The following is a 12445-nucleotide window of genomic DNA, read 5'->3' on the forward strand; positions in this document are numbered from 1 at the left end:
CACCACATTTCAGTGAAAGAGCTTGGCCCAGCACTCTAAAGCCATAACAGATAAACTGATGGTCAATTGCTTGGCACACAGTACCAACTTATACTATATACTGTAGCAACACACAGCTCACACAGGGCTAAGCTTGTGTAAACACTCTTCAACTCCCAACATCTATTAGTTTGGAGAGAGGAGACCCAGATTTGCAGAATCTCCTGCATCCTGCAGAATGTCATGGAGGTCACTAACACGTGCCTTACTGAGGCAAAAGCCAAGATATAGACAAACATTGAATCATGCACCAAGGCTCAAATACACTTGGAGAAAAGAGATATAATAACCCTTAGCATACATTCCATCAATTCTAACATCACACAGAAAGTTTACCCATTAAAACTGAATGGTGATCACCCCATATTCAAAAGAGATTGCAAGATCATGATTGGACAATGAACTGTCTCTGGTTTGCTTTTGGAACAGTTTTCACCTGGAAGAGTTGAACTGCAGTGTAGAGCGCGTTCTCATGAGCTGGATTATAGCAGCAATGATGGGGAACAAATTTAAGGTCGAAAACCATTCCTGTTCTGGTTTCAAGTCTCCTTCTGAGTCTGTATAAGAGCACTGATGTGCTTGGAAGGACAGTAGCCTCTCCAAATTTAGCGGCAGTCTTTGTGTATACAGAAACGTGGTTGCCCACAGAGAGTGGGGGCACAGTGGAGCACTAGACTATGTATAAAGGCTGCAAAGGGTGACACAAATAAACAGAACCCATTAACAAGGCGAGCTCTAGTTTGCAACAAATGAAAGGGAAAGAATGAGACTTGCTTGGCTTTAATGCACACCTTTCTTTCCAAATAAAAAATGCCAACACAAGCAAGGCAAGGAAAGAAGCCACCTTATCTCCTGAACACATAGGAAGGAAGAGAAATACTTAATTAAACCTGTGTGACAAGTGCAGCTCTTTCTGCTAATCCCAGGTTTGTGAGCCCTGAACACACACAACGCCATTTCCTAGAGAGTGTGTATCTTTGCCAGACCAAAAGACCAGGTGCTCTGCCATAACAAAGTTTTACACTATGTAGTTTTCAGAGGGGGTTGACATTAGATCTGCAACTGGGAGAGTGCATGAGTCCTGTTGCACATGCACCAAGTTTTTAAAAGAGGAAGCTTTAAGCAGAGTCTTCTCAAAGAAAGAGGCAGAGTGTACAAGCAGGAAAAAGGACAGAGGCCAACTTCCAGCTCAACACACACATATACAAGCCAGACAGAAAGACAGTTCAGCACTTACCAGTGTGAGAAACAACATGTAGAGAGATAAATGGGCCCTGTATCTATACAGGGGGTGGATGGAGAGATGGCTTCTTACATATACTATCGGTAGCCATTTGTATAAAAACCTCAGTCCTTATACCTTGTAGGCAGTGATATCCTTTTAGTGAGTGTCTACTCTTTAAAATGAAAATAAAATTTAAACTAAATTACAGAATTTCACAAAACACAATTGTTAGTTAACATTATAACAATGTTATAACGATATACACTGTAACATGTTATAACAGCATAACAAAAGAATTTAACAAAGTTTAGAAAGCCTCTCTGTGCTTAAGTAAAAACTACTGTACACGTTCTCTCTTTGTGATCAAATGCATAAATATCTAAAGTTGAGAATATCCCTTGAAAGTACTGTACAGTATCATTTGGATGGTGTATGAATCCTTTTCCGGTCATGGTAACATTAACTCATGCTTTTGCCTCGCTATTTAAAAGACTACCAAAAAATAACACAGATAGTTTTAGATGAACACTAAAAACCTAATTGAAAGCAAACTGAGATTTGAGAGTACTGCAGCTTTGTTACACTGGCTTGTTAAAAGCCTGCTGTTGACGTCAGAGCTACTGCGTAGACTGACTTGGAGGCAGCACTCAAAACACTGGGGAATGAAGCGACCTTCAATTAGAGCTCAAGAAAGAGTGAACAAAGGAAGATGTCCTATGAATCAGTCAGACAGTGGAACAGCAGTGAAAAACGTGTTTCAAAATACTTTCAGGATGTCTCACAAATACTGCATATGCAATATGTGTGCTGAGCATGAGGAATACATTTGTTACCTAATGTGCTTAATACCGTTTTTAATATACTTGATTACCATAAATATGTTGAAGGTCTGTACAGTATTCAGTAAGAAGACAATCCTGACTGTACAAAAATTTGAAAAGGCTTTTCAGATGCTTATTGAACTTATCTTTCAATAACTGGAGCTTGCCAATTGTGTTGACCGTAATAAAAAACCAAAAAATTTCCAAAGCACAAGATCACAGGATAGGAACATACTGTATTTTAAAATCCAGTATGTAACTTCACATAATTTCTATTGTTGCACTATACAGTACATAAGTTAAAACAGTGATATGTTGTATACAGTCAGAGCTACTGTATGTCACAGTTAGCAAGGAATTATTCATCCATTTTCTATCCACTTCATCTCTTTCAGGGTTGCAGGGGGGGGCAAGAGCCTATCCCAGCAAGCAACAGGCACAAAGCAGGGTACACCTTGGATGGCACACCAATCCATCACAGGGCAGAAACAGAGACACAAACTCAAACACTCACACCTAGGGCCAGTTTTCCCAGAAGTCAATGTTGAAGTCGTGTTTTTGGATTGTGGGAGGAAACCGGAGCACGCAGAGCAAACCCACTGGAACATGAGGAGAATATACAAACTCCAGGCAGATAGCACCCCAGTTCTGGAACTGAACTCAGGGCTACACTAGTGTGAGGCAGTGATGCTAACCACTGCACCAATATGCTGCCCAGCAAGGAATAATATTACACGAAAAGATATGTAATGTATATAATATGGTTTCCAAGAGTCCAGTATGTGGCTTTCTAATAAAAAGTGGATTAAATAAATAAGAATACAATAAGTTGTTTTGTTCTGCAAAAGTATAGACCGTACAATTTGGAACAAGGAGAGTAAAATGTTTAATTTCATTTAACTGTTTTGACTAACGCAACTTCTGTGCCCCTTGTACTGTTGAACATTTAGTCCCTGGCAAGCATCTTTTAATTTCGTTTCGCTTTAAAATGTCACTCTCAGCATGGCCTTACTGAATGAAATGTTGGCACTCCATTGCAAGCACTGGCATCGATTTCTCCCCAGAGTGTAACAAATTAAATTACGGTTTGGTTTTTTCTTTTCCAGAAGCTCAAAGTTCCCTGTTCTCATGTAGTTTCAGAGGGTGTACTTGTATCCCTGTTTTTCTTGTAAAACCATGTGAGTTTTGAGCTTAATGAGGTACATTGTGGTAAAAGTGCAGTGAACACGAAGTAAAGCACAGAGAAACTATGTAAAATCATAGTGTAGCACATAAGGTTTGTTACACCAGAACATTAATCATGAAAAAGCAAAGACATAGACAAAACAATTAATGTGGTTGGTACTGTATGCGAGGATGGTAACCCAATGTTAGAGCTCTGTCTACTACCCTCTATAATGGGTTCTCTGAAATGCTGGACACTCTTCAGAAGTAAGACTTGTCACCTGCTCACTCCACAGTCAATAAGAAAGTAAGAGTTTGATTCTGCTGAATAACTGAGCTGTCAATGAAGCAACAAGCACAACACAACAACTGAGGTGGTACCCTCAAGGTCTGGTATGGTAGTGCAGACTTTTGGATCCAATCCAATGTGGTTTCCAAATTTAACAAAGCTGGACTGGGGTACTGTATAGAGAAGGCACACAGGATATACATTATAGTGACCGCATTTTCCAGAGGCTACTACAAGCCACAAGTGTATATTTTCACAGTTTTTCTGCTACCCTGATTGACACCTCCTTCTGAAAGATAGCAGAGAATCCAAGCTCATTTGCTCAGCGCAGGGTTCTGAGTGGCTTTCTCACGCAGGCAGTGAGCCCAACAGAGACATACCTTTTTAGAGGTGAGGAAATCACTCACTGACAGAGGGGGGCCTTTCCTGTTGTACCATTTATGTGAACCAGTTTTCATTTGAAAAAAAAAACAGAATATAAGAACAGCATTTCACACTTTCCTTCAAGTTTACAACCAAAACACCCATAAATAAGAATCAGACAGCTTTGACAGAATAACAGTACAATACTTAGGGATTATGATGGAGGACAAACCCATGACTCCAATATAGAAATTCTAAAATTCTTTTGTAACCCAAGGCATGTTTTGTTTTTGACACCCCTGAACCCTTTTCTCTGTAGAACAGGTAGCTGCCATTTAGTAAATATTTCTAGCAACATCCTGTTGTTTCAAATGGACATCATTAAATGCCTAGCACGTCTGGTAGGAGAAGATGATGTGCGAACATTTCCTAGCAGGTACTGGTGAACTCTCCAGTATGCTTTACTGGGAATAGAATAATGTGGAAGGATTAACATCAGCTACCCAGTTCAGTCTGAAGGAACTCTTTAAAGGTTTTGGTAAAGGCAAAACTAGTTAGGCAAATTGGTTCCTCTAAGTATGATGTCTTGAAACACAATATCTTGCTATGGCAAGCATTTCAATGGATTTGTGCCTGGAAATACCTGGCTGGGGTTACCTGCCTACAAGCAAGGATATGGCTTCAACCTATATTCAACCTGTCAGCTAAAGTGGTTAAGTTGTTGGCATTGGACACATACTTAGGAGTCTACCTGATAATGTGAGACATAGTATAGAACAAGGAGACCCTCAGATGGTAAATAATTTTATGACCCATGTGGAGAGACATTTAGTCGCAAAAGAGCTAGCCCAAGATACTGACACAGGAAAATAATGGGAAATGACTGAAGCGATTTCTCTGCCTGTGGGAAATTGGAAAAGGCCTTCAAAATGGAAACAGGTTTTAAAAGAGAAACAGGAAAAGTGTACCCTTTGTGTATGAATTAGGGTACAAAATACAAATATGCAATACCGGTGTCATATGTACAGTATGTACAGGAAATGTGGCCGTACTTCTGCGTGGTGTTCACAGGATATTGCCGCAACAGAGTCCACGGGCTGTAATGTCAGCCAGTGCTGGAGGGTACTGGTGTATACTTGATATCCAGGTAAGAGAGCAGAAAGAATGTGGTAATCATTAAAGGGACTGGATTACAGCCAAACTAAACGGGAAAATGGTGCAAGCTCTGTGACATTCTGGCAGTTCAGTGACTTTACTTGTGTCATCTCTAGTAGACAGAACACAAATAAAACCAATCCCTAAAACCAGGCTTTACCTGTGTTCACGTAAATGTGAAGTATAATGGCTTTTCTACTACACCAGTAGAAACTCACCACCAAACCTAATCTGGTACTAGTAGCAGTAGTGCTTAGGCTGTCATACTCCATAGTGTTATTAGATATTTTCTGTCCTTTTTAGATTAATTGCTACAAAGTGTTTCCAGGGAAAGGAAGTTTTTAAACAGAAATGGGAGCTTTATATCCTTTCTGTGCTGAAATGGTTCTACAGCCCTTACAATTTAGGATTGAACACTGAGCTTGGTCTCAGCATATTAACGCTGATGCCTCGGTCTAGGTCACGTTACCTCATGATGGCTGTATTGCAGCTCCATCCTTGGGATTGAACTAGGAGAGTCGATATCTAATGGAGGAGCTGTTTCTCTGAACTTGTCGCTGTGGGGTTTAAGGACAAGTTCCCTTTCACTTCGGAGTCAGCACCAATGTGAGAACTGAAGATTCTGTGCTTGCCCATCAATTTTGGGTTTTAGTAAATACATTATGGTAATAGTGTGATGACTATTCCTAGCATATTGGGATAAATAGGTACTAGGTTATTTTGGGTTATGGAAAGAGAGAAGCACATCTTGCTCTAACAACAAATTAGTTTACATACCACTATCCTAAACTCATTTGTTGGTATCAAACCCATTGTCTGAATACCTGGTATGCACTGTAGTAAAAAGATGTCAGTGCTCTTGAGTGATCAGAGTAACAGAGTAACATCAACAACCAGTTCAGGCTGAAAGAATCCCATTTAGTTTTGACAGATTAGTGTCAGACAGTGACTCTACAACACCAGGTTTGGTCTAGAGATTCCCTGTACTGTGCTATTCTGGTCAGCAGTATAAAGAATGCGAAGACCTCACGATGGGTGGTTAAAGTGCACAGGTTCAGCACTGCTGGTTAAGTGTCTACACTATTTTTTTAAAAAACATCTGCCCAAATGAACTCTTCAGCCTACTGTATGCAATGGTTCTTTGGGTTTCTGCCCTGGTCGCTCCTGCCCTGCCAGTTCGTCCCTCACTGCCTGGGCACAAACCCGGGTCTCCAGTGTCACGCAACAGGGAACTAAAGGAGACCTCCCCCAGCCCAGGTGGCAGAGATCCCTGTTTTACACAGGGGCGCATTTGTTACATATGCTGTGAGAAGCCAGTGTTGTCTGCCAAGAGCAAGGAGATAAAAAAAAGAAAAAGAAACAATGAAAAACAAGGTGGAAAACTTTCTTAAGGAATAGTTTATACACATATCTAAATAAAGCACATTGCAATGATCCCATCTGGTGCAGAAAGTGTGACCAAGTGTCACAGCCCTTCCTTTGGAAATATCAACTGTAGTGTCCAATACTGATGTGACAGATTCTTTAAAAACTGATCAAAATAAAATACATCCATGTATTGAAAATCAAAGTATCACTCTTTTGAAATGAACATGGTTAAGTCGCTCCAGTATAAAGGAGAAGTCCAGACCAGTGCCATAGCAGCTCATCAGGCCAGATCTCAACCTGGTGTTTGTAGCAGTGAAGTTGACTAGAGAGCACATTACACTTTACCCTGAACAGGTTGCAGGGATTCAGTAATGCATACTGCTGCCTGTACTGGATGCCTCAGTGTATTTTAATTTATTTTGAACTTTAGGAGGTGGTAAGAGAAGTGCTCTAAAAAGGCGCTGTATAAGAAAAAAATAATAGTTTTAGAACACTGAATAAAAAAATGTTTTCTTGAATATTCTCATCCATAATCCTAATCCTAATGCATAATGCTCAACTGCAACAGTACATTTCTTAGATCAATTCCTTTAGAGAAATTCTGATTCTGAAAAATTATTTCCAGATGTTGCCAAAATATTCATAAAATCCTACAGTTTTAAGTGTGGCATTTTGCAACATGGTTTCTGGCAAGTGAAACAGATAAATGTGGTAAAATCTTCAGTAGCTGTACCTGTTATTTTAATGTGATTCAAGTGGCCAGATATACAGTACTTGGATAATGGCTTAAGTTTTGGCAAACAAATTGGCCAGAATGTGCTCCTATTATACATGTAGCTCAGTTTAGTTCGGAATCATAGGAAATATCTCATTCCAATCATAACAGAATGCACACTGCAGAAACCAGCATGTTTTTCCCTCTTCTACTACAAAAATGTGGAGTGAACTATTACTTTCCAAAGCATTATGGTTTGTTTCATTTCCAAATATTAAAGATATTAAAATGTATCATTATAAAAGAAAGCAAAACAAAAGTATTTACTGAAGAAAGCATCATCAGTATAAACTTTCATGCACTATAAGATGAAGAAACGGTGCATACATTGAGACCAGTGTTGTGTTCTGGAGCACAAGCAACGTTATTAAAAATTACCATTTATTCTGAATAAACAACATGTACTTACTAGAAAAAGCATTAGGGATCCTGGCTAAATAATATGCCGGGCCTTTTCAGACAGCAAAGACAGCATTAATGGGATTTAGCCTGTAATCCAGGAGTAGGGATGTCAGCTTTAATTTCAGAACATAACAAGCAGTTGGGAAAAAATGTCCAACTACTTTATACACATTTGCATATTTCACCCAAAATAATGTGGCTGTATCAGTCGCCTTAGTACAACAGTGTTCATGTATAGGTATAAGACAAGTAAAGAGTGACAGCTAAACATACACTTTTACACTAATTTTACTCAAGTGAGAGTCTGTAAAAAAAACTCAAGGGAGTGAATGGTTTACTGAAGGCAATGTTCTTTGCAGATTGACATTTCAGTGCATTTTTATTACCTCTACAGCACAAGTGGAAGAAGTTGCTGGAGTGTTTTCCCAGAAACAACCCTGTTTATTAATAAAGAGGAGGTAGTGTTTTGCAGCGTTCATAAAGGAGTTACGAGGGTGTTTCGTTTACTTCATTCAAGCGAAGTGTTACCAGTTTTCTTGCTGTTACTAAGAAAAGCAACTTTCCTGAAAGTTCAAGATAAAAAAAAAATCCAGACAATAAATCTGGCAATAAATTTTAATTTCTTTTACAAATGTGTGGCTAGACAAGGTTCAGCTGCTAAAATAAGGTTTTTCTTCTTTTACTCACTTCAATCTTGCCTTACGAGTTCTAAGATGTTTAGTTGAAAAAGGGTCCAAAGGTCTTGTGCACGCCATAGTGATCACAGGTTAGGAGTATGAAAACTGTAGCATTCTTTCATTGAGGACTAGGTATTTCTCAGTGTTAGATGTTCAGATGAGGCACTTGAGGTCATGTTTTTAAAACTGGAATCTCTCATTTTGATATTTTTTAATTGTTGTATTATGTGCCCCTTTCAATTTGGAATCACCTATTGTTTAAATTGTTGTTTGACTTGTTGCAAGCTCCATAGTTCATGGCAGGAGAGTTGGCAGTGATTGGAGCTGGGGCTGATTACACTGCAAAATTAGGATTTAGCTGGAAAACTGAAAGCCCTGGCTTGCCTAATCCCAAAACGACACTGGCAGCAATCTGTCAATTATACAGCACTGCCTGGCGAATCCCTGTCGGTCAGTGCTGTGGCTGAGCTACTCAGATGACCCCTCTCTTTTTTGTTTGCAACTTAATTTTTACTATTTTTTTCCTTTGCATTCGCAAGCCCACCAACAAAAACAAGTTACAAAGATTTCCAAAACTCTTAAAACATTCTTGTGGACATATACTTATAGAGATCTTACCTTAAATTCTCATGTATGCATATTTTCACTAGAAATACAGATGACATTATTGATTACCATTTGTTTCAATGATATTGCAGACAAACCCATTGAGAAAAACAAAAAAGAAAACATGTAAGATAAACAGGTGAGCTTGATAATATTGCTGTGATCTACCGGAGTCTTAATTCATATTTCTATTAACTTGGGGGAAGAAGTGTTTTGATACCTATGGTTACTATTACTATTCTCCATCGAGATTTAAGCTATACTAATTTGTCCCATGGTCCCTCTACCTTTGATGCCCCTAGGATGCCCCTTTGAAGTCTCTTTTGGTACATTCTGTGGATGGGTCAAATGCATTTATTGGCATGTGCATTAAAACCACAGAAAGATTCAAATGAAACAACAAAGACGATTAGAGATAACCCACTGAAGCTAAACAGTTGTGAGCCTGGTCAGTACCTGGATGGGAGACCTCCTGGGAAACACTAAGGTTGCTGCTGGAAGAGGTGTTAGTGGGGCCAGCAGGGGGTGCTCACCCTGCGGTCCATGTGGGTCCTAATGCTCCAGTATAGTGATGGGGACACTATACTGGGAAAAGGCGCCGTCCTTCGGATGAGACGTAAAACCTTGGTCCTGACTCTCTGTGGTCATTAAAAATCCCAGGGCGTTTTTCGAAAAGAGTAGGGGTGTAACCCTGGCGTCCTGGTCAAATTTCCCATTGGCGCTTACCAATCATGACCTCCTAATAATCCCCATCTATAAATTGGCTTCACCGCTCTGTTCTCCTCCCCACTAATAGCTGATGTGTGGTGAGCGGTCTGGCGCACTATGGCTGCTGTCGCAATCATCCAGGTGGGGCTGCACACTGGTGGTGGGGGAGGGGATCCCCATTACCTGTAAAGCGCTTTGAGTGGAGTGTCCAGAAAAGCCCTATGTAAGTGTAAGCAATTATTATTATTAGAGATATGACTTGGAGAATGTAGTGAATAGTGAGGGATGACCTTTGTGAATAGTGTATAGGGAAACTGCCCACAATTTTCACCACATGCCTCCAACACCTGCATCAGGTCCTGGATGATAAAACAAGGCTAAGTGCTGCTTAGCTTATACCTGGTGCTGCTGTTTGTCTTGTCTCCAGATACTGTATGTTTGCGTGAGGATTTTAACAAAGAAAGAACTCAGTACTCAATGCAGATGTGCAGTGAGTTGGCAGCACAGAAGTAAAGATCGTTATTTTAAGAACTGTATTTTAAGGGACTATTTTTTTTTAGTTTGCTGTGCACACACATAGCCTGCCGAGTGTTAGTGATTGCTCACTGAAGGATGCACCATGGCCCTGGGGTCTCTCGTTACATTCTCACAGCGGGGAATTAGCAAGCACAGCTGGAGCCACCTTCCAAAAATATCTGTGAGAGCAATTAGACAAAGTGCATGTTAAAATGGTTGGGCTGACTCACTGAAACTAATGAGAAAGGTCAGTAAACCACCCTGGAGAGGCATTATCTGAACAAAGATCTGAAAAATCAATTTAGGAAAGACATGGTTTTGGCGTGATGTATACATTCCTCATGCACACCAAAAGGCAAATAATTCACTCACCAGTCCAGTGCTCAGGTGTCTAAAAAGTGTAAACTTATGGCAGTATATCATTTTTCCCAGTTTTAATGTTAAATAAGGTCCTTTAGATGTAAATAAAATATAGTGCTATGATCTGGTGCAGTGGAGGCTGCAATTGGCTTCCCTTATTGTTACAGTAAAAACACATGAATTTTTTTAAAAAGCATTAAATAATACTGCAAGCTTGTTGAAGTAAAGAATGTGACACTCTGTTGGAGATTATTTTTTTCCCCTTGAAAACAATCAAAAGTAATTCTATTACAAGATCAATGCAACACGTTAAAGAACATAAAAATGTGTAAGTACTCAGATACTCATTACAATTACAGGGATGCAAACACTGTACTGTACAGTATGCGCAAACGTAAATAAGGGAGAAAGCAAAAAGAATACCTTAAATAAAAGGCTGGTTGAATAAGTCTCATGCAATAAGAATTTCTGGATAAATATAAATTAATTTTCCAAAAAATATTAATCATCAAATGTTTCATTTACATTTTCAACACCATCGGACACCTTGTAGGCATGACATACTGTATCACGTGAAGCCTGTTTCAATTCCCTTTGTGTACATCTGTCCAATGCAGCCTGAGCTTCATGGATAGGCTCTGGGTTGAGCTGATGCTGGGAGATTGGATACAAGATTAATGTTTGTAGCAAAGAAAAATAAGTGGTGATTTCCACTTATTGTGAATTCTTATTGTGAGATAATGGCAGTGCTTGTCTGAACCTACTTTCTTCAGAAAGGTGTAGGGAAAGACCTACTACCCTCTGTGACCTGACAAGTTGGAAGAAGACAATTGATCCAGTGACTTTAAACAAAACAGGAAGCAGAGGCTTCTATTTGTCATTATTTGCTGTCCAGGAAGAGAGCAGATCCTCTGCTAAAAGCCTGTGAGCATAGCGAGCGAAAGAGATGACCATCCATATAACTATGGAACTCTTTACTTTTTCTGAAGCATGAGGTATTTTAGATGACTGTAATTTTGGGACGTTATGGAAAGAAGCAATTGAGTTTTGAGAGTTTTTTTGGTCTTGAGAGAGAGAGAGACATGTTTGGAAGCCAATAAGCATCTTAGCTGCTTGGCTATTCTTAGAGAGGCACTGTTTTCAAAAGACTAGTTAGGAACTCAAAAAAAGAGCTTAGGTTTTGAATATTGATATTATGCTTTGAATACTATTTTCCACATGTTATAAATAACTTACAACAACTCCTTCCTTTTAAACTTGTGGCTGTGATTGTAACTGTGATAGAACCCATTTTGGTAAACTCCTGTTATGGCTCCATATCCCCGTGTAAGCCACATTATATAAAAGGGTATGGATAAGCTGTACAATAAAAGAATTGTTTTACATACTTATGCTACTGAAAAAACACCATACTGGTCTCAATAGATGAAAGCCAATGAAGTCATTATACAGTATTAGCAAATGAATATGCATCAGTGTTATTGTAACTCACCACAATTCTCAAATAAGATCCAGAGCTTTTTCCTATTGGACTGAATGGGGAAAAAGATGACAGGTGGAAGGATTTTGAAAAAAGTTTAAACTGAAAGCAAAAATCAAGAACAGGGATATCAGATCCTACTTGACAGATACTCCCCTGCATAATTTGCATCTTTCACGTCTGAGTCAGTGTGCATTCCTTGTCAAAACTGCTTGGTGCCATCCCAGACAGACACGACAGAACCCACCACCCACCAGGACAGAAGATTGAAAAACACATCAAAATCATGACAAGAAAATTGAAGGATTAAAGCAAACTGTTTGAAAATAAAGAGGGCTTGACAAGAAATCAGAATGAATAATGGCTGACAATTGCAAAATCAACAACATTCCCTTTAACCTTGTACATTTTAGCATCTACAGTTTATTATTTTTCCTCATGTGTTGGGATAGCACCTACTTTTTCCTGGTTTGACTCACTAATGTTAACACTGGGGC

This window comes from Atractosteus spatula, chromosome 23 (genome assembly GCF_055471065.1).
Source record: "Atractosteus spatula isolate fAtrSpa1 chromosome 23, fAtrSpa1.hap1, whole genome shotgun sequence".
Classification (NCBI taxonomy): domain Eukaryota; kingdom Metazoa; phylum Chordata; class Actinopteri; order Semionotiformes; family Lepisosteidae; genus Atractosteus; species Atractosteus spatula.